General features: G+C 44.7%; 1 long non-coding RNA gene across 1 annotated transcript; it reads right to left on the bottom strand.

Annotated features, from left to right (window-relative positions):
• Window positions 1–730: 730 nt before the first annotated feature.
• LOC120396033 lies at window positions 731–14,002 on the bottom strand. The gene is made up of 3 exons (XR_005592936.1): window positions 13,805–14,002; window positions 11,489–11,660; window positions 731–1,173 (listed from the first exon to the last, which is right to left on the bottom strand). It is a non-coding gene; the product is annotated as an uncharacterized LOC120396033 (long non-coding RNA).
• Window positions 14,003–26,202: the final 12,200 nt, after the last annotated feature.

Raw genomic sequence — 26,202 nt, 5'->3', positions numbered from 1 at the left:
CCCCGGAGCAGCTGGAAGCGCATTTTTATGACAATATCTGATTTTGTTTACAAAGGCCAAGCCCAGCTCTCTTGTGAATCTCTAGGGGAATGCTTTTAAGTTTTATTCAGTTAATTCAAAACACTGGAGCAGTAAAAAAGGTGCTTAGATGTACACTGTAAAAATGGTGATTTATGGTTTCAATGACTATGATAGCTTTATTAGATTAAATTATTTATTGCTAGTGATTCAAGCAAAGAGTAAATGCAAAACCAATAGGGTTGCTCTTTGTTATCTTTTTGAAAAAGGATTTTTCTTCTTCCTTTTCTGCATTGTTTCTAACCAAATAGATTAATTTTATGCATTTGAAATATATGCCCCGATGGAAAATTATGCACCACTATCCAACCCTCTTTGAGAGGTTGTATACATGAAAGGCCTCTTATTTACTGGCATTTCACTTTTCAAAGTCTTGTAAGCATTCAGATTAAAGTGTCATCATACTGGACAACTAAGCCGTGCAACTACCATTCTTTAGTTACTATAGGGGCTGGCTGCTGGTCTGGGGGCTAAAACCTTCTCCTATTGGAATCAATGACAAAACTCTTAATGACTTCAGTGGAATCTGGACCATCCCTTGATTCCTGTTTTACTTACCTTCTTTTCACTTTTACATTATGACCACTCCTGGATCTTACTGTTCATACTTAGGCAAATAATCTATCAGAATTAATATTTTCATAATGTAGGTTTTTATTTGTTATTTATTTCCTCTGTCTATACAGTGCCTAGCACCATGGGGCTCCAATCGTCAATATCCTTAGGTGTTACCACAATAAACATGATTAATAATATTGAATTCATATTCCTGTACCTTATACAAAAGAGATTAACAATACACATTTCCAAAACACATTCAGTGTCTGCATTGATCTTGAATTCTTGTTTTTCTTCAGTCATAACCCCCAGTGGGTACAAAAATCTAATTTTGTTCAGTGAGTAGCTCCGGTAATCCATACTAATGGGTCCTCCACTCTCTACAGGTGACTGAAAGGAAGACTGACAAATCAGAAGAAGCATCTCCCAGCACAGGAGTCAGTGTCGGTAGCACACAGGAACCTGTTTCCGCTTTGCCTCATGGAGGTGTGACACACTGTTCTGCTCAGGAGCACTTTTTTCTTCTTCAGATGACACCTGTACAAAATGAAATATGGGTATAAGTGGGCCTTTACTAACCGCTCCATCTGCAATGGAGACAGACAGAGGCATAAAAGCAATCCAAGCTTTTGGCATATGATTCTCATTTACTCTGGTACTGTAGAAGAACCTTAAAGTGAATGCAAAGTGCTTTCATCTGACACTGGATTACTATAATTCATGCCCCCTTTCCAGGGTAATGTTTTTAAAGAGTCAAAGGATAAGTTTTCTCCATTTGTGTATTTCACAGACAGCTATTATTAATTATTTGCATTGCAGTAGCACTCGAAGGCCCAGTCTCAGAGAGGTGGTACGAACATATAGCGAGAGTCAGACCCTTTCCCAAGGAGTTTCCAGTCTAAACAGAGACAACTTGACTTGCACAAGCTGGCACAGCAGGTCAGCAGCCAAATTAGGAACACATAAAACACATGTCTTTTGAGTCCTAGTCCAAAGCACTATCTACTGGACCAATGGTACAGGTAGCACAGACAAGAGAAGGAGGAGATAAACCATATCATATGAAGGGAAGCAGATATGGTCTCCACAACTTTCAGAAAACTGCTCATAATTTTAAGACAAGCCAGAACTGACTGACAGATACAAAATGTGATTTGTGAATAAAAGCAGCATGCTTGGGTCATTGTTTGCAGGATCAGTAGCTGGACATTCATGGAAATATTTGCAAATCCCAGAAGTTTCATTAATTTTAGCATGTATAATTATTCACTCAGAACTTCATAGAGGAAGTGTATGTCAGTTTATGTGCTTGTTTAAAAATTCAGTCATCCAGTCAGAGAGTGGGAACAGTAACATGGGACTAGATTACCATTCCCACCCCAGGAATACAGAATAGTTGATGTGAACAATTTATTGGCTGAAATTTGTTTGCAAAAATTATTTGGTAAATATTTGCAGCAAAACGGGCCAAATTCAATGAAAATATTATTTGCACTAAATCATTTGGCCAGCTTTAATAAGACTAATTTAGGTTTAGAGATCACTGAGTAACAAAACAGTATATTGGGTAATATGGCTATTAATGTCCCCACCCCCAAGACTATGCATTATTAAAGATTGATTGCTGTTAAAATGAAAATCAGAAAATGAACAGGCAGGACATTATGACTCTAGTATGCTGATTACACTGTACACAATATCATTAACGAATCTGCTGCAGAGTTTTGAAAGCAGGAACTGTCCATTCATCTGATAACACTGCACTTTCCACAAGTATCTGAGGTGAGTTATACACTAAATTCCCCATCAAGTTCAGTTTCCTCAGCATCTCTGGTGAAAGAGGAGCCAGGATTTTTAGATATCCCAGTTCCAGTTATTCCTGGAAAGCTCCAAAAGAGCTTGGCAAAGAATGACATGACTGATCTCCTCCTCAGAAATGGAGAAAACAGACAATGCAATCTGAGTCTTGGAAGGATGCGCCATGGTAGTTTGGGCCAAAATCAGAAGATAAAGCAGTTCTGTCATTACTATGAAATGTAAGGGGGCTTTCATTATTTGAAAAGATTTAGACTTTGAAAATTAGGCTACTGGAAAATGATTAATCTTGTTTATTTAAATATATCCATTACATTACAAACCACCCATCCTGGGCTCTAGGTACTTTTCCCATGTATTAAAAGTTCAGTTCTGATAAATGACCTAGTAAAGAGTGAATGGAAGTAACTACACTAATTATTCTTCTGTCTCTATCTTCAGTGGTTATTTTATGGGGTTATAAAAGGGAACTCCCTTAGTGCTGGTCTACCTACAGTTTTGTAATGATTTAACTATATTGGTTTCTATAATGAAATCAGCGTAAGAAACTATATGTGTAGACCACCCTGAACTGTTTTCAAGCAAAACTAATGGATTTGTCTCAGAAACCTACGTGGATTAAATCCAAGTGTAAAACAAAGAAACCAACAAAAACCTGCTTGTCCCACCCTAAACTGGTCTGAACAAGGAGCCGGGTGACATGCAGACATTTTTGGTACATAATGTACCTTAAAACTCTCTGAATTTAAAAATATAAAACATTTTCCCATGAGAAGTAAGTGATGCTTTTGAGTCTGGAAGTAAGCAGTAAACTGCAGTGTTAAGGGGTGGGTTCTTCTACTTTTATGCAGGAGGAATATCTTACTCCACCAGTGCTCCCACTGAAATCAAGATGTGTAAGTTTGTCAGAATCTGTCTACTAGTGAATACTTCTAGGATCAATATGAACTCTGTACTGGTAGCCATGGAAAATCCTCTCTCTTCATTGGGATTCAAATGTAACTTCTTGTGCCAGAAACTCTGGTGCTTGTGAAATCTGAGTTCTGTTTCTCTACTCAGACCCTATGTTACCAGCACTCCCAGCTATCTCCGTGACACCACTGATTTCCTGAGGAAACTACAATGCATTAGTGACCTTCCAGAAAACACCATCCTAGCCACCATGGATGTAGAGGCTCTCTACACAAACATCCCACACACTGATGGAATACAAGCTGTCAGGAACAGTATCCCTGATGATGCCACAGCACAACTGGTTGCTGAGCTCTGTGCCTTTATCCTCACACACAACTATTTCAAATTTAATGACAATATATATCTCCAGATCAGTGGCACCGCTATGGGAACCCGCATGGCCCCACAATATGCCAATATTTTTATGGCCGACCTGGAACAACGCTTCCTCAGCTCCCGTCCACTCACGCCCCTTCTCTACCTACACTACATTAATGACATCTTCATCATCTGGACTCATGGGAAGGAGACTCTGGAAAAATTCCACCATGATTTCAACAGCTTCCACCCCTCCATCAACCTCAGCCTGGACCAATCTACATGGGAGGTCCACTTCCTAGACACCACGGTGCAAATAAGTGATGGTCACATTAACACCACCCTATACTGAAAACCTACCGACCGCTATGCCTACCTTCATGCCTCCAGCTTCCATCCCGGACACACCACAAGATCCATTGTCTACAGCCAAGCACTGAGGTACAACCGCATCTGCTCTAACCCTGCAGACAGAGACCAACACCTAGAAAATCTCCACCAAGCATTCTCAAGACTACAGTACCCACACAAGGAAATAAGGAAACAGATCAGCAGAGCCAGACGTGTACCCAGAAGCCTCCTACTGCAAGACAAACCCAAGAAAGAAACCAACAGGACTCCACTGGCCATCACATACAGTCCCCAGCTAAAACCACTCCAACGCATCATCAGGGATCTACAACCCATCCTGGACAATGATCCCACACTTTCACAGGCCTTGGGTGGCAGGCCAGTCCTCGCCCACAGACAACCTGCCAACCTGAAGCATATTCTCACCAGCAACTGCACACCGCACCATAGTAACTCTAGCTCAGGAACCAATACATGCAACAAACCTCGATGCCAACTCTGCCCACATATCTACACCAGCAACACCATCACAGGACCTAACCAGATCAGCCACACCATCACCGGTTCATTCACCTGCACATCCACCAATGTAATATATGCCATCATATGCCAGCAATGCCCCTCTGCTATGTACATCGGCCAAACTGGACAGTCTCTAAGGAAAAGGATAAATGGACACAAATCAGACATTAGGAATGGCAATATACAAAAACCTGTAGGAGAACACTTCAACCTCCCTGGCCACACAATAGCAGATCTTAAGGTGGCCATCCTGCAGCAAAAAAACTTTAGGACCAGACTTCAAAGAGAAACTGCTGAGCTACAGTTCATCTGCAAATTTAACACCATCAGCTCAGGATTAAACAAAGACTGTGAATGGCTTGCCAACTACAGAACCAGTTTCTCCTCCCTTGGTTTTCACACCTCAACTGCTAGAACAGGGCCTCATCCTCCCTGATTGATCTAACCTCGTTATCTCTAGCTTGCTTATATATACCTGTCCCTGGAAATTTCCACTACTTGCATCCGAAGAAGTGGGTATTCACCCACGAAAGCTCATGCTGCAAAACGTCTGTTAGTCTATAAGGTGCCACAGGATTCTTTGCTGCTTCTACAGAACCAGACTAACACGGCTACCCCTCTGATACATTTCTGAACAGGTGGATTGTTGTCAATATTATTTTCCTGAACTGCTGTGGGAAGAATTTACACATGTTCAGTGGAACAGCTTTGATTTAGGAGAAAGATCTGTAAGGCTGATAGAAGAGGAATAATTATAACAGGGTTGGCATAAAATGAAGAAAGTGTAAAGAATACAGAACAACAATGTTTTATGGTTACAAAATAAATATATTTAATATTCAGAATATGATTTTTAGCAAGGCCAGAATAAGAGGAAAAGATGTTTTACCCATCATCCATTTTTCTCTCCACAGTCTATGAAGTAATAGGATTATTGGGAATTATTAGGTAGGAATATATGATCATGACTAATATTGCACTCATATTGTTTTATATGGGGATCTCAATGCATTTTATAAATATTAATAAATTTAGTATCACTGCATCTCTGAGATACAGTAAGTCAGCGTTTTAATCTTCATTTTTCCAAATGAGGAAACTGAGGCACGGAGTGGTTAAATTACTTGCCTAAAGTAATGCATGAAACTGGGTCAGAGCTCAGAAAAGAACTCAGGGCTCTTGTATTTCAGTCTTGAGCCTGAACAACAAGACTATGATTTCTCTCTGAAGAAAGGAATTGAGTGACAGTATGAATGGAGCAAAAGAAATACTATGGCAAGGAATGCTATAATTCAATATAGAATAGATGCAATGCTTACAAAAATGAATAGCACTTACTTGAAAGTCTGCATACATAAGAGGAGAGAGAAGAAAAGCAATTTGGCATTTATGATGGACATGCTCTCTAATAATAATGTCATTTTTGCAGATGAAATAGCTAGGGAAAAGCAGGTGGGAAATTTCCAGCAAAACTGAGTGAGCATCAGAAATGAATCAAATTATTGTGGAGGCAACACTGGCAATTACTGAAGCTTTGTCGATGCACTTATGACACCTTAGATAAATAAAGTGATTCCCTACCCTCCTTCAGCAGTGAGGAAAGTTTTCATTTTGTTTCTGCCAGGAATGAGAGAGAAAATTACTACTGTTTACTTGGAATAAGAACTGGAAATACAGCAGTAGGCCTTTAAAACTTGTCAGTTATCTTAGATAAGTGTTTGCAACAAAACAACTTCCATACTTGCACAATTAGTTAGTAAAGGGAATTAACATGGTCGGTTGTAGTAAATTTATCTATATATCTCATGTAAAACTGGGAATTTTGAGTAGACCCCTGCTCCAGCCCTGAAGGGGTTAAATACAGCCCTGGGAAGGGCCTGTGGCTGGAGAAAGCAGCTTTTAAGCTGGGCTGATTGGGAAGTGGCTGCAGCTGGGCCACGCCCCAATCAGGGCCAGCTGGCCCCTATAAGAGGCTGTGAGCCAGAAGCCCAAGAAGACAGTCTTCCTCTGCCTGAAGAGGAATAAGGGCCTGGGTGCAGGGAGCTACAGACAAAGTACCTGAGGGGAGCAGGGCTGGGGACAGGCTGGGGAGCCCCAGGCTAGAAAGCCCCAGGCTGCGGCCTAGCAGAGGGCTAACAGGTACTGGGGGTTGCAGAGGGCAGCCCAGGGGTAGGCCAAAGCAGCAGGTCCAAACCCTCCTTGCCAGTGATGAGTAGGCTGATACTGCAGTCTGCCCCAGGATGTGGGGCTAGACAATGACTGGCAGTAGCCATACACTGAGGCAAGGTGAGGATAGAGGGTAGGGGTTCCCTGGGGAGGGGAGACCCTGAGAGAAAGGGGTTACTGCTGGGGGGCAGCACCCCATGTAAAAGGGCACTGGGGTCCAGGAAGGGACTCAGGGCCAGGGAACAGATGGATCACTGGCCTGAGAGGGCACTCCGTGCTGGAAACCAAGCTAATTCCCCAGAGTCACCAGCTTGAGGCGCCGCAGGGGGTGAGCAGGCCCGTTACACTACCCATAAAAGTTTCTGAAGACAGGACTAAAGAATTAATTTAATTCCTACAGGTCAGGGCTGGAGTTCTGTGTAAAGAAAAGAATGGACACCACAAGTAGCTATTGAAAGAATATATTGTGTGGGAAAGGAAGGAAGTTGACATATGCAGTCTGAATAATTTAATTTAAATTGCTGGGTATTATAGTACAAATCACAGCACATTTATTTAGAAGGTAAAACATAAGCATACCAAGCTAATGAAGAGAAGATGGCTAAGAAAAAATAGAAATGACTCCAGAGCCAATTATATAAAACAATGTATCATTGAGTGATGAAAAAAGTGTCAGTCAAATAGAACCCAAGATAATTTTCATTGAACAGGAGAGTGAATCAAGTTAACTATCCTTGGAGTTGATAATAAGTAATATTAGAAGGTTTACTGTAGTCAGTGACAGTAATGCAAGAAAAGAATGACACTGATATAGAAATAATTGAAGAAATTAGTTGCCTGACATCCATAAGAAAGCATTACTTCCAATAAAGTTAAATATGCAGTCAATCAGTTCAAGCAAGGACATTCTTCTGGGAAGAATGGGGAGACCACAGTAAGTGATAGGCTACTGCAAATGACCTAGAAGTTAGTAGGAAATGTTTAAAAACAAGCTTTATGGAAGTTTCAGATATCACCAGTCACCACTGGTAGATATACAGTAGTTGAAGGGAATACAATAGTCAGCTCAGCATGGCACTCTCCATGAGGATACTGAGAGACACTCCATTCTGCCACTCCAGAATGACAAGATTGAATCTGGGTATGGTGAAGTCATGCAACCCCAAGAGGTATTAAAAAAAAAATCAGTCTCAAACAGTCAAGACTTAGGGCTTCATTGGTGATTTATGCCAGCAGAGGATCTGGCTTATTAGCTTCCAGTTAAGCTGTCTTAGTCAGGGAGGGATACATAGACTGATAGAGCTTTTTTAGCTTGTTGAAGTCATTTCAGGCCACAGTAAAAACATTTTTAGGGGATTTTTTAGACTGCCATGGGATTCAAATGCCCAGATTCCATACATGGTTTTGAAAGTCAGTTTTAAATGCTAAATCCTTCACTTTTTGCAAACAAACGTTTAAAACCAATTTATCAAGTGTGAGTTTTTAGTCACAGCTGTGGGTAATGTATCTATCTGAAACATGAAGACGTACAGATCTTTGACAGACTATTTCATAGTGGTTTCTTTGGTGTAGCATATCAGTCCATATTATGGAGATAATGTGCGAGATCCTCAGCTCCGCTTTTGCCTTTTAAAGACATGTAAAAAAGGCCAGAGTGGCATGAAGGGGCTCTTAAAAGGCTCTTATCAAGCCAGGGGAACTGTGGAAGACAGCCATAAGGCTCCCCTCTGAGTGCCCCCTCATCAGCTGTTGGTATGGGGGTGTGGTGAGGGCAGGGCCAAAGCACATAGCATGGTGTAAATTTGGGGTAGTGCTATGGCCCTTAAAGTAGCCCAGGGAGGCTACTGTCACTTAAGCCACCAGGGCTGTCTCAGTTACTCTGCAGGCCTTTCCACCCTCCACAGTGGCCCCGCATTGGAAGGGTGCAAAAGTATCTTTAAATCACTTTAGCTTCCTCTCCCCCGGGCTGCAAGTTCTGCATTGCATCTCCTCTAGAGGCACAGCACAGAATCTCACCCAGTAGGCAGAGCTTTGCAGTGGTGGCTTTCAATGGTTCCTTTACTATGGTGTCCATAGATACTATAGTTCAGAGTAATTCTACATTAATATGCAGATTAATGCAGCAGGCGAGGGATAGCTCAGTGGTTTGAGCATTGGCCTGCTAAACCCAGCGTTGTGAGTTCAATCCTTGAGGGGACCGTTTAGGGAGCTGGGGTTAAAAAAAAAAAGTCTGGGGGTTTGTCCTGCTTTGAGCAGGGGATTGGACTAGATGATCTCCTGAGGTCCCTTCCAACCCTGATATTCTATGTGCAGAATATTTTAAGACATGCCATATTGCTTCCTCCAATTTGTGCTTGCATGTGTCCACGCACAACAGGGGACCAGGGTGGCAGGAAAACTCAATGAGGTCAATCTCATGGAGTTTCCTATACAACTTCCTGAAGTGAGAGGAGTGGGAAAAGGCAAAGAGTTTGGAAGGGGTGAGGCCTTCTCACTGGTTGCTTTCATTCTAAAAGAGGGGCTGATGTTGGAAGTGTTATCAACTTTTAGTTATAGCTCTGCAAACATAATCTAATATGAAAATATACAGATTAGAGACGCAGGACACAGCAATCTGGGTGAATGCCAGTCTCTTTATTTCCTATTTACACAGACTCTTACCTCCTTACTCGATATGCCCCATAGTGGCTACCCTGAATGTGGTTCTAAATATTCACAACTAACACTGCACGAAGACCATATGAAAAATAACCCTACATGGAAACTATTAAAACCCTTGCAACAGAATTAGGCCAGATCCTTAGCTGGTATAAATGAGCATAGGTCCCTGTAACCAGGGCCGGCTCTAACATTTCTGCCGCCCCAAGCAGAAAAGAAGAGCGCCGCCCCCTACCCCAGCGGGCGCGCCCCCCCCCCCCGGGGCCTCGCCCCCCCCCCCCCCCCCCCCGGCGGGCCTCGCCCTCGCCCCCCCCCCCCGAGCCCACGGCCACCCCCCCCGCCCCCCGGCCGCCCCCTCCCCCCCCTCCCCCCCCCGCCCCCCGGCGCGCCAGCCCCGCCCCCCCGGCCCCAGCCGCGGCGCGCGCCCCCCCCCGCGCCCCGCCCGCGCGGCGCGGCCCCCAGCCCCCCCCCCCCCGGCCCCCGGCCCGGCCCCCCCCCCCCCCCAGCGCCCGCCCCGGCCGCCCCCCCCCCCCCCCCCCCGCCCCCCCCGCCCCCCCCCGCCCTCATCATGCCCGCCCCGAAAAAAAACAAGCCCGCCCCCCTCAAAAGCCCCCCCCCCAAGCCCGCCGCCCGCCCGCCCCAGCTGGCCGCCCCCTTGCCGCCCCTGCCTGTAACAGAGTGCTGAGGCCTGACAGATGAGTCAGCACCCTGATCATTGTAGCCTCAGTTTCCCCAGTGATGGCTGATTGAGGAAATAGGGGGCTAATCAGATAGAGAGGCTGAGTAGGTTAAGGAATTAATTGGCTGACTATCTTGATAAAAGGCAGGGTCAGGGTGGGAGGACAGCACCAGCAGTGTATGGATCAAAGGAGATCCCAAGTAAGGAGAGCTCTTTTCCTGTCAGGTTAGATGGTTATAGGAATTAGGACTATTGTGATGAAGTGTATAGGTGTTGGTGGAAGGGATTTGAGTAAATTATACAGAGTGGACACTAAAAGAAGAAAGTTTGAGCAGTTCCTGGGGCAGCTAAGGATGTGAGACATGTACTTTGTCAAGTCAATGGATCTATACCCACTTACATTGGCTGAGGACCTGGCCCTAGTGTCTATATTTCACCATACAGGCAGCTTGTTGATTAATATTTTAGGTGCCAGACTAAAATCAATTGACATGCTAGTGTTTATTACCTTACATTTTAAAATACCTCAAATGCAGTATGAAGATGCTGCTCTCAATAGAAACTTTATACAAGTGAAATTAGATAATTTTGAGAGCAACATTTTAAATATTGTTTACATGTATGAAATGTATAATATTTTAGTCAAGAGTTGAATCTGAATGTAATCGCACTGTGGCAGGGGGCTGCTGAGGAAGCCTCAATCAGCTCCTGCCAGGCCAACTCCAGTCACGGAAAATGGGTTGGGGCAGGGTAAATTAGCCTAGGTTTGCCTAATCACTGACTGCATCTGCCAGCCTCATTAGGCAGGAGCTATAAGGCTGGGAGGAAGTGGGCTGGGAGGAAGGGAGTAGGATGCCGAGGGAGAGGTAGATGTCGATGTCTATTGTGCTGTTGTTGACAAGGCCTGCACTAGGCCAAGCTACTGTAAATAGCATGTATATAGTAGGAAACTGACACAAAGAGCATGCAAGTTGTACCAGCTTGGAGTGTCCTTTTGTCTGTGAGAAGCAGGGCCAAGGGGATAGATATGCAGGGGCACCCTGTTACCCACATACTACAATTAAATATATACACACACGCACACAGTAAGTGTTTTTTTGCCATCTAGTCAACATTGCAAAGGTATGTCACAGTGCAATAATTCTTCATTCTACATTGAACATTCTGGTTTTCATCCTTCAAACTGCACTAAATGCTTGCATGAGTGCTAGATATTTAACAGATAGTGTGAGTAGTTAAGCTTATTTGCCTCTCTCTAGCTCACCAGTTAGCAATCAATTCTTTGAAAATGGTCAGTCAGTTGACACGAAAGAGGGGAAAAAAGGCTCAAGAAAAATGAATGCATCTATTGTTTATGAACTGGCTTTCCGTAGTGAACATGGAATTTACCTTCACTGATGTGGCCCTCATGAACCAAATCAGGTGGAGTACTTAAGGGAGGCAAGACAGGCCACAAATTATGTAATGGTGGTATTGTGTTGCATGACATCACTGGAACCAGAACTGGGAAAAACATCTCTGAATATTAGTAGCTCCTTCATGTGAAAAGGTCATTTGACAACTGCAAAGTAAAATATAAAAGCATTTAATAACACTACATTCTGGCTGAGTAGCAAATTTTAGTCATCTTTTGAACTTCACAACACTCTGGTATTCTTGGCAATTCCAGGCCCAGTCTTGAAGCCTCTACGTAGGTTTTTTACTTCAGTGGGAGACTTGGCCTGAAGGAATATTTTTAAATCACTACCAAGTTTTATATACATGGAACTGGTCACAAGGAGCCCAATACTGATCACTAGTGCAAATGGGAGATAAATCCAGTGAAGTCAGTAATATTGTTCTACTGTAAAATCATTGCAGAAGAGACCAGAATCAGGCTCCAAACATTATCAAGATTGTTTTTATTTATAAATGAGTTGTGATCTACAACAAAATGAACATTTATTATGTCTAATTTAGCATAGCCATCTGTACATATTTTAAGAATGAAATGCATCAGTAAATGAGTTCTGTTCAGGATACCAATCTGGTAGCATGTCTTGACTTAATTCACTCACACAATAAAATTTACTTCTTGCATTTGGCAGATGAAACAGGAAATAATGAGGCACTTGCAGAAAGTTAATTTCTACATTATAATATAATCAGATTTTAATTATACAAGTAACATATGCCATTCATACCATTTTGGTGCATGGGAAACCTTGCAGGATGAACACAGAGTTCTTTGGTCATCAGGAAGCACTCAAGGGATTTATACCTTGATGTAACAATGTTGTCCTGTCTGTTATGACATTATAGACAGCTTTTATTAAGTCTTTACTAGGGGATAGTTGGAGGTCTTACTGTTATTTAAAATGACAAAGTAGAGACCTTAGCCATTTAACACTTTTTAATTTCACGCTTGTCTCTGACAAAATATTTTCCATAATTCTTTTAAGTTCAACAAAACATAGACACAGCACCAAGTGTAAAATTTAAAAACATGTATTTTTTAAAATTTCATGCTAGGGTTGCCAACTTTCTAATTGCACAAAACCAAACACCATAGCCCCCTCCTTGCCTCAAGGCCCTACCCCTTGCCTCAGGTCCTGCTCACTATGTTCCCCCACCACAGTGGCTCGGCCTCCTCCACCCTCACTCACTTTTACTGGGCTGGGGCAGGGGGTGAGGGCTCTAACTGGGATTCCTGGCCAATGGGAGTGTGGAGCCAGTTCTCAGGGAAGGGGCAGTGTATGGAGCCCTGTGGGCCCCCCGCTGCCTAGGAGCCGGACCTGTTGGCCGCTTCCAGGGTGCAGTGTGGTGCCAGGACAGGTAGGAAGTAGCTTGCCTTAGCCCCGCAGCACCGCCGACCGGACTTTTAATGGCCCGGTCAGCAGTGGTGACGGGAGCTGCCAGGGTCCCTTTTCAACCAGATGTTTTGGTCGAAAACTGGACATCTGGCAATCTTATTTCATGCAGAATCAATTAAACTAGTTTGTTTGAGGCTGTACTCTAGTACTTCTCTAATTAAGCCAAATTGGGGCGGGAGGAGAAAGTGAGCAACAGAAAGATAAGGGGTGAAATTATCTTATTTTGGTCTGATTTCAGTGGAGTTTTTCCTAATTTACACTGATTCATGATTGGGCCCATGATATTTACAAATATAATCAAAACCCATATGCTCCTTTATTGCACAAGAGTGGAGGACGGGGGGAACAGATTAATGCAAATATTCCATGGTTCCAATCTGAATATTCACTGCATAGGTCTGCAGGACCAGCAAGGTGAAGAGAGGGTAGAAAACAGGGCCCAGAAAGGCAATATTGAAATAGGCATCTGTGTGCCCAAGGTAGAGAAAAGTGAGCCATAGTCATTTAAATAGTGAGCCATGTTGAGCTATCAGTTTTTGCAGGACTACCCAGCTGAAATCAATCCTGCTTAAAAACTGACAACAAGGTAGCTTACTTTCACCTTCCTCAAATGGTGGGCCAAATTCTGTGCCAATTTATGCCTTGCAGCCTTGGGACTTGCTATTATTTAAATAAAAACTACACAGAGTAGCTCACATAACAGTATAATATCAGGATTGTAACAACCTTCTTCCCAGTTCACTGCCACATACACAGTGTCTTTCCAGGCAATTTTCTTTTCCCTATTCAAAATTACCAAAACCATTCCTTAGCCCACCCTAAACTACACCTCCTAGGGGATTTTCCCCTTTACCTCTTAGTCCTCCCTGCTGCACCTGTGTTGTGTTCTCTGAGCTCTGTCACCCAAGGCTTTTCCCAAGAGAGTCTTTTCCCCAGAAGGCTCCCACTGCTTCACCTTGGACTCTGGCAGCATTTCTGCTACTCCCACTTCTTGCATCTCCCTGGATCTAACACACCAGGTCTCTCTGGCCCCTAGGACCAGGTGACCTCACAGCTGACCCATCACAGGTGCACAGGCTCTGCTCTCCCTTTTTTAAGGAGCCAAAACCCTGTGACTCTCCTTCCCCTTGAAGACATTACTCACCCCTAGCGCAAGCTTTACAGTCCACACCTTTACAAGACCACTTTCTATAGAGCCTTATTTCCTTCTTCAGGGTTTCTATGCTCCACCCCTGGCGACTGACTCAGACTCTGATCCTTACCTTGACTTCTGAATTAGTCTATGACTTCCAGTTCCTGGCCCCTGACCCTTGCTCTGACCATTAGGCCTGGCCGCCTATGACATGGCACCTTGCAGCTATTTCAGCTCAAACTTGCAGCTCCCTCCACTTCTTTTCTGAGTGACTGTTGGTTTTCTCTGTCCTAGGCTGTTGCTCTGGGTTCATGACACCTTTCCTCACCACCAGCTTTTGTGCTATTTTCCTCTGCACCAGGGCTGGGAAACTGCCAGCCTCTTCCTAGCATCATTGGCCATGAAAAATCCTTAACTACCCTGACATGTAGCTGATGTCTCTGGCCCGGAACCCCCAGCTTAGCCTCCATTGTTGGGTAGATGTGTGTCTTACCATGTACATATGATACATGTATGGAGAAGTGCTAGTCCATCAGCTTTCCCTGCAGCTGGCAACAGGCAGCCTTTCCCCCCCAAGAACGCTGTTAACACTGTTCAATTTCCCATTCCCCCAGCTTCTGTCTCATACCACATCTCCCTGAAACCCAGCTACTGGGAGAGGTGAAGGAAATTGCAAGATCATATCAGTCCTAAAATTTCTATAGGACTAAAACTTTAAGAGTGAAAGAATCCTTGGAAGCTGTATCTTTGCTTACAGTCGGGTAGACTATTTCTATGTGCTTTTTAAATTCTGCTTCTCATTCCACATCTAAGGGGACACAAGGTTTGACTGTTCCATGCCTTCCTACTTAAATGTCTGTTCTTTGTACCTTCTTTCACATCTCTTTGCATGAGTCAGTGTTGCTCCTAAATCACTGAAGTTTATTTCTTTTCCACGATGTGAAGGATTGTTCAGATTAATTTAATTAGCACTTCATTCTGTACCAAACTTCAAATAAGTCACCCCTTTCTACCTTTTTGGTTATCTCCTCAGTAACTTTTCTCAGAGAAGCTATTCATTTGCAGCACAGATGGGATGAGAACATTTTCTTAAGCAGCAGTTTGTCCTTCTTAATTCATCAGTTTCATACAATCCGTTGGAGTTTTCTGGGAAAGTTACCCACCTTCCTCTGTGGTGAGGTTCCCCATCTAGGACCTCTTTCTTGTATTTAGTTTAGGGGTAATTTGTACTTAATAGATTCTTAGAGTCTAAGGCCAGAAGAGACCACTATGATCATCTAGTCTGACCTTCTGTCTAACACAAGCCACAGGAACATCCCTGAATTAATTCCTGTTTGAACTAGAGCAGATCTTTTAGAAAAACATCTAATCTTGATTTAAAAATTGCTAGTGATAGAGAATCCATCACAACCCTTGGACAGGTGTTCCAATGGTTAATTACTCTTACTGTTATCAACCTGTGATACAGTCAAGATGAGATTCACTGATAAAAATCGGCAGCTTATTCCCAGTCTGGATTTGGGTAGCTTCAACTTCCAGGCTTTGGATCTTGTTACATGTTTGCCTGTTAGGCCTGGTCTACACTTGGACTTTAAGTCGAATTTAGCAGCGTTATTTCGAACTAACCGCTCAACCGTCCACACCAGGAAGCCATTTAATTCGAACTAGAGGGCTCTTTAGTTCGAATTTGGTACTCCACCCCGACAGGTGGAGTAACGCTAAATTCGACATGGCTAGCTCGAATTAGGCTTGGTGTGGATGCTAATCGAACTTAGTAGCTCCGGGAGCTATCCCACACTGCACCACTCTGTTGATGCTCTGGACAGCAGTCCGAGCTTGGATTCTCTGGCCAGCCACACAGGAAATGACCCGGGAAAATTTGAATTCATTTTCCTGTCTGGGCACTTTGAATCTGACGTCCTGGTTGGACATCGGGGCGAGCTCCACAGCACCTGCAACGATGCAGAGCTCTCCAGCAGAGGAGTCCGGGCAATCCCAGAATAGAAAGAGGTCCCCAGCATGGACTGACCGGGAAGTCATGGATCTGATTGCTGTGTGGGGCGAGGAGTCTGTGCTCTCGGAGCTGCGCTCCAGCAAGCGGAATGCAAAGACCTTCGAGAAGGTCTCGAAAGCCATGAAAGACAAAGGATACAGCCGGGATGCGATGCAGTGCCGCGTGAAAGTCAAGGACCTAAGACAAGGGTATCAAAAAGTCAGAGCGGCAAACGGACGCTCCGGAGCCAAGCCCCAGACATGCTGCTTCTACGAGGCACTGCATGCCATTCTAGGTGGGTCTGCCACCACTGCCCCACCAGTGACGGTGGACTCCGAGGACGGAATAGTGTACCGGGACAGTTCCTCCTCGATGTTCGCCGATGGGGAAGATGAGGAATGGTCTTTGGAGGACGGCGCAGGCAACAGCGAACCCACTCCCGCTTTCCCTGACAGCCAGGATCTCTTCATCACCCTCACAGAGATCCCCTACCAACCCTCCCCTGCCGTTAACCCGGACTCAGAATCAGGGGAAGGATCAGGCGGTAAGTGCTATAGACGTGTAAACATTTATTTTTTATAAAATAGGTATAGAAAAAATAGAAATACTATATAAAAATTTTTCAATGTAAAACTATATAAAAAGTAGGTCCACACATATAGGGATTGAACAATAATCCTCTTGGGACAGTTCAACAAAGCTCTCAAAGAGGTGCTCGAAAAGCCTCCGCAGGAGGTTCCTGGGGAGAGGTGCCTTGTTGGGTGCTCCGTGGAAGCACACTCTTCCGCGCCAGGACATCCTAATGTACATAGGAACCATCGCCTCCACCAGCATTGCTGCATATGGTCCTGGTCTGTGCAGGGCTTCTCTTAGCATCCGCTCTCTCTGACTCCGAGTGACACGCCTCAGGGTAATGTCGTTCTGGAAGTGCTGCAACTAATTAGGGCAATTAGTGTACTGTTACTATTGTGAATGGTAGACTTTTACTTTGCATAAGAATGACCCTCGCTTAACAGCCACGTGTTGGAGGCCACAGAGGAAAAGCATACAGTGATCTTTCCTGTGCACTGCCGGGAGGGGCTGGAAAAGGCTCAGACTTTATGCTTTCCAGATTGCCTTTAGCGGGAGGGCACAGCTATCCATTAACTGTTAAGCAGACTCTACTGTAAGGCTTACCAGGACTGGCTGATAGACGGATTCAGCTGTCCCTCCCCGCTTGGCGTCTCTCCTGTGCAAGACCGCAACCACTGAAAGCGTATTCCGAAATCTCGAACTTGTCCTGAGATCTCGTGAGACTAGGTGCCCTGTATGGTCTTGTTCACAGAAACTGACTAGACTGTGTTCACTGTTCGCAAACATGTATCTGTTCAAGGAAATCACTTACTTTTTCGCATCACACAGCTTTGGCTCTTTCCCGGACTGCCCCGGCATCCCCCTCGCAGAGGCTGGCTCAGATTAGACGGTGAAAGAAAAAGACTAGGGACGAGATGTTCCAGGAACTGATGGCCTGCTCCAGAGCAGAGGCGGCAGAGCAGAGACAGTGGAGGGAGACCCTGTGTCAGCAGCATCGCACACACATCGAACGGGAGGATAGGTGGCGGCAGGAAGACCAGCAGGCGACTCAAACGCTGCTTGGTCTAATGAGGGAGCAAACGGACACTCTCCGGCGCCTTGTAGATGTTCTGCAGGACCGCAGGCAGGAGGAGAGAGCCCCCCTGCACTGCATCTGCAACCGCCCTCCAACGCCAAGAAGTCCTGTCCCCCCCTCACCCAAAGTTACAAGAAGGAGGGGCGGTAGGGGCCGTGAGAACTGTCACTGCACCGCAGCAGAGCGCTAATGTACAAGACACCTCTCGCGCTCTAAATTTGTAGAAGTTCTTCCCTTACAGGATCACCCAGTCCCAAATCCAAGTTTCAACCCCCCACTGTGTATAACATTATTAAAAGCGGTTTGCTGTTACTCTCTGTTTCCATTACGTTTCTCGTGTCAGAAGACTTTGTGTGTGTGTGGGGGGGGGGGGGATTTTCAATTGCAGTGCATAGCCCACATTAGCAGGGTACAGACTTGGGGGCAGGGTCAACTGCAGGGCACACACAGACTGCAGTCACTAGGCACCAGGGTCAGTCTGTGTGGTGTATGCTGCCCCGGGTCATTCATTGATGTGTATGCTTGTGCAGGGTCCTGGCGCCTGCCATCCCCGAATGTAAAGGCAGGCTTCCCTTACCATGCACTTCGACCATAGCCACGAGCCTCTCCGCTGCCCTGAGCCCCAAAAAGAGCCCTCATCCAGGGACAGATACTCACCCTTCCCCCACACCCCTCACCCCTTCCAACGCCCAAACCCACAGCCCACAGCCATCATGCAAACCCCTATCCAAAGACGGCACCCCTCGCCCCTTCCTGCAAACCCACCCATTCCTGCAAACCCACCCGTACATGCACAATCACTGTAAACCGTCCCCCACCCCACAGACCTATGTAGGAGCAGGAGGCTGTCCGTCCTGTATTGGACAAGCGGTCTGTACATCATTTCACACCGTACCCATCTCTGTTTGGTTCCATGTTTCAACCCAGGAACAGAAATGCAAAGTCAACGAAAGATTTATTATTAATTACTGTTACATTTCATTAGTTTTAAAACGTGCTTTGGAAGTGGGGGAAACTTGGAGAACCGGGTTTGTGAGCTCAGATCTAACTCGACACATACAGACACTGGCCCATGATCAGGCTCTCTTAAAATCAAGTGGACAGTCACAGGTTACCCTGCTCTGTGAGGAAACTAGCTTTCAAAGCCTCCCGGATGCACAGCGCTTCCCGCTGGGATATTCTCTCGGCACGGGTGTCTGGCTGATCGTAAACAGCAGCCAGGCGATTTGCCTCAACCTCCCATCCGGCCAAAAAGGTCTCGCCCTTGCTCTCACAGAGATTGTGGAGCACACAGCAAGCAGCAATAACTACGGGGATATTCTTTTCGCTGATGTCCGAGCGAGTCAGTAAGCTCCGCCATCTCCCCTTGAGACGTCCGAAAGCACACTCCACGACCATTCTGCACTTGCTCAGCCGGTAGTTGAAGAGTTCCTTCTCACTGTCCAAGGCGCCTGTATAGGGCTTCATGAGCCAGGGCATTAGTGGGTAGGCCGGGTCCCCGAGGATCACTGTAGGCATCTGCACATCCCCAACCATTATTTTGTGGTCCGGGAAGAAAGTACCTGCCTGGAGGCGTTTGAAGAGACCAGAGTTCCTGAACACACGTGCGTCATGAACCTTGCCCGCCCACCCGACGAAGATGTTGGTAAAACGTCCCCTATGGTCCACCAGTGCTTGCAGCACCATTGAAAAGTAGCCCTTTCGGTTAATGTACTCGCTGGTGGGCTGGTGCCAGGATAGGGATGTGAGTCCCATCTATAGCCCCACCGCAGTTTGGGAATCCCATTGCGGCGAAGCCATCTATGACGACCTGGACGTTTCCGAGAGTCACTACCTTTGAGAGCAGTTGCTCAACGATTGCGTGGGCTACTTGAATCACAGCAACCCCCACGGTAGATTTGCCCACGCCAAAGTGGTTCGCTACTGACCGGTAGCTGTCTGGCGTGGCAAGTTTCCAGAGGGCTATGGCCACTCGCTTCTGCACACTCAGGGCTGCTCGCATCCGTGTGTCCTGGCGCTTCAGGGCAGGGGCCAGCAAGTCACAGAGTTCAAGGAAAGTGCCCTTACGCATCCTGAAGTTTCGCAGCCACTCTGTTTCATCCCAGACCTGCAGCACTATGCGGTCCCACCAGTCCGTGCTTGTTTCCCGGGCCCAGAATCGCCGTTCCACACCATGAACTTGACCCATTGCCACCATGATCTCCACGGCGCGGCGTACCCTGCTTTGTGAGAGGCCTGCGCCACTCTCCTCACCGCGCTGCCGGAGCCTCCTCGCACGATTTCTCAGCAGCTGACTGTGGAAGAGGTGGACGATAAGGTGCGAGGAGTTGACAACGGCCATAAGTGCAGCGATGATCGCAGCGGGCTCCATGCTCGCAGTGCTGTGGTGTCCGCGCTGTAACCGACCAGAGAAGGGCGCGATCAGATTTCCCGCCGGCGCTTTCAGGGAGGGAGGGCGTGATTGATGGTTCAATGACGACAGTATCCCAAAACCGCCCTCGACACATTTTTTCCCCCAGCAGGCATTGCGAGCTCTACCCAGCATTCCAATGGGCAGCGGGGACTGCGGGAACTGTGGGATAGCTTCCCACAGTGCACCGCTTCGAAAGTCGACGCCAGCCCCGTTAATGTGGACTCAGAAGTTCGAATTAGTGTATTTAGTGTGGATACACAAATTCGACTTCATAAGGTCGAATCCACAAATTCGACTTAAGTAGATTCGAAATAGTCTTGTAGTGTAGACAAGGCCTTAGACTGAAGAGTCCACTATCAGTTTTTGGTTCTCCATATAGGTCCTTATAAGATGTAATTAAGTTACCACTTAACCTTCTTTTTGTTAAGCTAAATAGATGGCGCTCCTTGAGTCAGTCCCTACGAGGCATGTTTTCCAATCTTTTAACTGTTCTCCTGGCTCTAAACCTACTCTAATTTACCAGTCCAAAGCTGTAGACCTTTCGCCTATACAGATGTGTCCAAGAGTCTCTTAACATTCTATTTCCACAGGACATATTATATTTTGCCTTTCCTTCTAACGTCTGTAAGCTGGTACTTCACACACACTTATAGGTGAAGCCTAGCCACTGACTCACAAAGCCACTGTAAGTGATGGGTAAACCTTAAAAGGTTCAGTTGGGCTAAGCATACAAAACAGTCTTCTCATCTCAGCTGTTTGGGTTTGCGACATTTGGACAAGGTGCAGGAAAGAGAAAAGGAGAAAATGCCTTGCAGGGAGAGACGTAAAGATCTCCGTCTGTTTAGTTTATGAAAAAGAAGACTGAGAAGTGACTTGATTGCAGTGTGTAAGTACCTTCCTGGGGAGAAAATACCAGGTTCTGAAGATTGCTTGAATCTAGCAGAGAAAGGCATAACAAAAATCAATGGCTGTGTCAAGGTTCCTCCCCCACTCTGAACTTTAGGGTACAGATGTGGGGACCTGCATAAACACTTCTAAGCTTAACTACCAACTTAGATCTGGTTTCGCTGCCACCATCCAGATTCCTCAGTCTGGAACACCCCCTTTCCTCCCAAAACCTTCCCCTCCCTGGGTAGCCTTGAGAGACTTTTTCACCAAGTTCCTGGTGAACACCGATCCAACACAAGGAGAATTTAACCATCCCCGCTCCTTTCCCCCACCAATTCCTGGTGAGTCCAGATCCAATCCCCTTGGATCTTAAAACAAGGAAAAATCAATCAGGTTCTTAAAAAGAAAGCTTTTAATTAAAGAAAGAAAGGTAAAATCATCTCTGTAAAATCAGGATAGAAAATACTTTACAGGGTACTCAGATTCATATAGCCCAGAGGAATCCCCTCTAGCCTTAGGTTCAAAGTTACAGCAAACAGAGGTAAAATCCTCTCAGCAAAAAGGAACATTTACAAGTTGAGAAAACAAAAATAAGACTAACACGCCTTGCCTGGCTGTTACTTACAAGTTTGAAATATGAGAGACTGGTTCAGAAAGATTTGGAGAGCCTGGATTGATGTCTAGTCCCTCTTAGTCCCAAGAGCGAACAACCCCCCACCCCCCAAAAAAGAGCACAAACAAAAGACTTCCCCCCACCAAGATTTGAAAGTATCTTGTCTCCTTATTGGTCCTTTGGGGCAGGTGTCAGCCAGGTTTCCTGAGCTTCTTAACCCTTTACAGGTAAAAGGATTTTGGTGTCTCTGGCCATGAGGGATTTTATAGTATTGTACACAGGAGGGCTGTTCCCTTCCCTTTATAGTTATGACAGGCTGAAAATGAAAGGCAGATAAATTCAGATTAGAAAGCAGGCATACATTTTTAACAGTGAAGGTGATTAACCATTGGAACTGGGGTGACCTGATGTCCCAATTTTATAGGAACAGTCCCGATTTTGGGGTCTTTTTCTTATATAGGCTCCTATTAGCCCCCACCCTCTGTCCCGATTTTTCACACTTGCTGTCTGGTCACCCTAATTGGAACTAATCACCAAGGGAAGGCATGGATTTTCCATATCTTGATGTCTTCAAATTAAGACTGGAAGGTGTTCTTTAGCCAAACACAAGTTGTTGGGTTCAAAGCAGGGGTAATTAGGAGAAATTCTATGGCATGTGTCATACAGAAGATCAGATTAGATGACCTAATGGTCCCTTTTGTCCTTAAAAATCTACGAATCTATACAGCTTGGGTTTGCAAAGTGAGACTGAAGTCCCAGGAGAACAGGCTGTTACAGTTCCTGGATTAAGTGTACCTCTGACCCCCATTGTGGTGTCCTCAAGGACATCTTGTTTAGCTCTCAGGGCTCTTGCCATCCTCTTTCTTGGGACAGACTCCAACAATTCTCTTGCTCCAGATCAGAGCCTTAGGCTACAGACCCCTGCAATGCACTATGATCTTCTCAGCAGGTCTGACACCTATAATTCTGTCCTTGTAGGGGCAATGTCCAGCATACTTTCATAAAGCAAAGTAGTAATTATTCAGAACAAAAGAATTTTGAGAAAACATATCTTAAAAACAACAAACAGCTTATACACATGCCTAGCTTACCAGGTATCAAGGCTGATTCCCCACTCTGGCACTTCAAGTGCAGAAGGTGGGGGCCTGCAAGGATTCTAAAAATTAATACTGATAACTCCAGGCTTGTATTAAACTCCCAAGATTACAGTTTTTCTCTGACCTTGGATGGATAGATGCTGCCACCACCCAAATGCAAAACCCCTGGGAACTCAGGAAGGTGCACTTGGGATTTCCTTCCTGTGGGGTACCTTCAAGCCCTTTCACCCACCCTTCTGAGGAAGAGCTGAGAAAGGAAAACAAAGAAATCAGCTGTTGCCACCAGCTAATTAAAAACATGTGCACAAACCTCTTAGGACACCAAAAATCCAATCCTGTTCTTAAAAAAGGTAAATTTTATTAAAAACAAAAAGCAAGAAAATACATCTGGAACTTAGGCTTTTTCTAGATTTAAAAAACTCACTTAAAAAAATTAAACATCAAGAATAACCTTCTTGAGGTCCAGCTTAAAGGTTACAAGCAAAATAAAAAAGCATCTGGGTTAGCACAGAGGAGCCCACAAGCCAATAAGAAATAAAAGAAATAACCCTAATCGCATCTTCCTAGACATTCCTTGATTTACTTACATATCTGGGGTTTCAGATAAGTTGGTTCGAGGTATGAGTTGATGCTTTTTCATACCTGGTTTTAAAGCTGCCTACAGCATTGCCGGTTTGGGTTGCAGCTCTCCGGAGAACAACAACAACAGACAAAGGGAAAGTCTTTTCCCCAATTTTAAAAAGTTCTAGCCCTCTCATTGGCTCTTTTGGTCAGGTGCCCACTTCCTTTCTTTTACCTATGGACTTTTTTAACCCTTTACAGGTAAAGCAAGTAGAGAATAGCTCAGGGGTCGGCCTGGAGCGGCGAACCACGGCCAGTGGGAGCCGCGATTGGCTGAACCTGCAGATGCGGCAGGTAAACAAATTGGCCTGGCCCGCCAGGGTGCTTACCCTGGCGAGTCGCGTGCCAGAGGTTGCCAACCCCTGGAATAGCTACTAACAGGGATTTTGTAGCTAACTGGCTGTCTGGGTGTCCATAAAAAGGGAGCTACCCCACCTTCATGTATCACACCAGGTGTCACCCATTTTCCATGTGCAGATTTTCTCCTGTAGGGCCTGTTTCTGTTGGTCACAGCCTCATGCCTGTCCGTTCTCAGATGTCTGTGTTTTTCTCACAGGAATCAGGGCTGTCATTTTATATAGTTTTAAGTCCTTTGCCATCTTCAGCCTTTTGAACCAGGCCAAATCAGTCATGTTGCTTCTTCTCCAAGGAAGGTGAAACTTCGAAAGACTTCTTATCTGTGTTTGTTTGAGTATTGGGCTTTGTATCATTTACCCCCTGCCCTTGTCTTTCATTCCTGCAGGAAGCATTCCTTATCTTACCCATTTAGTCACTTCTATCTAGCCAGCTATCTTTCTATCTATCTTTATAGCTTGTAAGATATATCTATTTCTTTTATATGACTATGGAATATTCAAATTCTTGTGTGTGTATATATATATATATATAAACAAGAATATGAATATTCCATAGCCTTAGTCAGAAACACTTTCCCATGAGATTTTCAGCACTTCCATAGAGGGTGGAAACTCGACAAAACAGCTGTTTTTATAGAGCCAGACTGTGACCCACTTGCTCACATAAGTGAAGCCAGTGAATCTGATCAAGTGATTAACTGTTCATCAGTGTGAGTAAGAGATTCACAACCTGGCCTTAAGTATCAGTGGAGGGGCCATGTTAGTTTGGATCTGTAAAAGGCAACAAAGAGTCCTGTGGCACCTTATAGGCTGGCCTTAGTATTGTAGAGCTTTTACTTCTGACATTGAGAAGAACCAGGAAGTATAGAGGGACACAAAAATGAAACAAACAAACAAACTCTGATATGCCTTTTCAAACCATAACAAAGATTTAGTTTAGGATCAGTTTGAGTTTCAGTCAGCTCCCGATTTTGTGCAAATCAGTTCCCCCAATTCTTGGCAGGAAAGGAATCTCCTTTACATTCTGTTTTTCTAACAACCTGGATCACAGTTTTTCTTCTTTAATTTAAATGAAAGATTCTCTTTCTCATGCCTTAACCCTTCTCCCAATAAACATCTTGCATGACTTTTCACCTTGGAACATATTTTGTTTTCTGTTACTTGTTCCTAGTTATTAAGCTACATTGACCTTCAGTGAACTTTGACTGTCATTTATAAATCTAAATTGGCAAATGTAAAAATGTCACTTTTTCCTTATAAATGATTTGAATTGTTCTTCATATCAAGCTCTGTCTCTTTGTTTCACATTGATGTAGATAAATCACGATGGCAAAGTCATTAAGTAATCCCGAGTAACAGTCATAATACTTATTGGCAATCTTTCCCTAATTCAAAAGAAGGAAAGTTGTTTGTTTTTTTAAATGTCACAGAAGTGAACTGAGACTGAAAAAAAATCTGGCAGTGAAAGGAACTGAAAAAGAAAGCCAAACAGCATTCAAAATTGGTGCACAATTTTAATTCCTTCCAATGTGACCCATTTCCATACTACCAGAAAATGAACACTAACATACTTGTGAGTTTTTATCATGAATACAGCAGCAATGTAATCTATTGCTTGGCGAGGCAAATAAATGGAGACTATACAGTACACCAAAACATTCTGTAAGAAAGACATTTATGCAGTGTCCATCAGACCATCACTACTAAAGTAAGGGAGGTAGGAAAGGGAATTTGGAGAACACAGAAACTAGATCAGGAGGAGTGGGCCAAAGACAGATGCCCTATTCCAGGGGTAGGCAACCTATGGCATGAGTGCCGAAGGTGGCACACGAGCTGATTTTCAATGGCACTCACACTGCCTGGGTCCTGGCCACCGGTCCGGGGGGCTCTGCATTTTAATTTAATTTTAAATGAAGCTTCTTAAACATTTTAAAAACCTTATTTACTTTACATACAACAATAGTTTAGTATCAGAGGGGTAGCCGTGTTAGTCTGGATCTGTAAAAGCAGCAAAGAGTCATGTGGCACCTTATAGACTAACAGAAGTTTTGAAGCATGAGCTTTCATGGGTGAATACCCACTTCGTCGGATGCATGTCACATCTTTGTCTTTGCTGCTTTAACAATAGTTTAGTTATACATTATAGACTTATAGAAAGAGACCTTCTACAAACGTTAAAATGTATTGCTGGCAAGCAAAACCTTAAATTAGAGTGAATAAATGAAGACTCGGCACACCACTTCTGAAAGGTTGCTGACCCCTGTCCTATTCAATGCCAATAAGTTCCATTATCCCCTTGCACACTATAACTATTTAAGTCAAGGCTAGTGGAAACATTCAAAGAAGTGTGTAAGGTAGCAGTTGAGACAGACAGGGTAAAACATTGTCAAGGCAGCATGGTGTTGGAGAAACATTCAAAACGATGACAAAATGGATCAGTAACAATCCTTACAAGCCACTTGCCAAATGTAACAAAAGTCAATGCCGTAG

The sequence above is a fragment of the Mauremys reevesii genome, linkage group 1 (genome assembly GCF_016161935.1).
Source record: "Mauremys reevesii isolate NIE-2019 linkage group 1, ASM1616193v1, whole genome shotgun sequence".
Lineage (NCBI taxonomy): Eukaryota > Metazoa > Chordata > Testudines > Geoemydidae > Mauremys > Mauremys reevesii.
The sequence above is the reverse complement of the archived record's forward strand: the minus strand, read 5'-3'. Positions and strand labels throughout refer to the sequence as shown.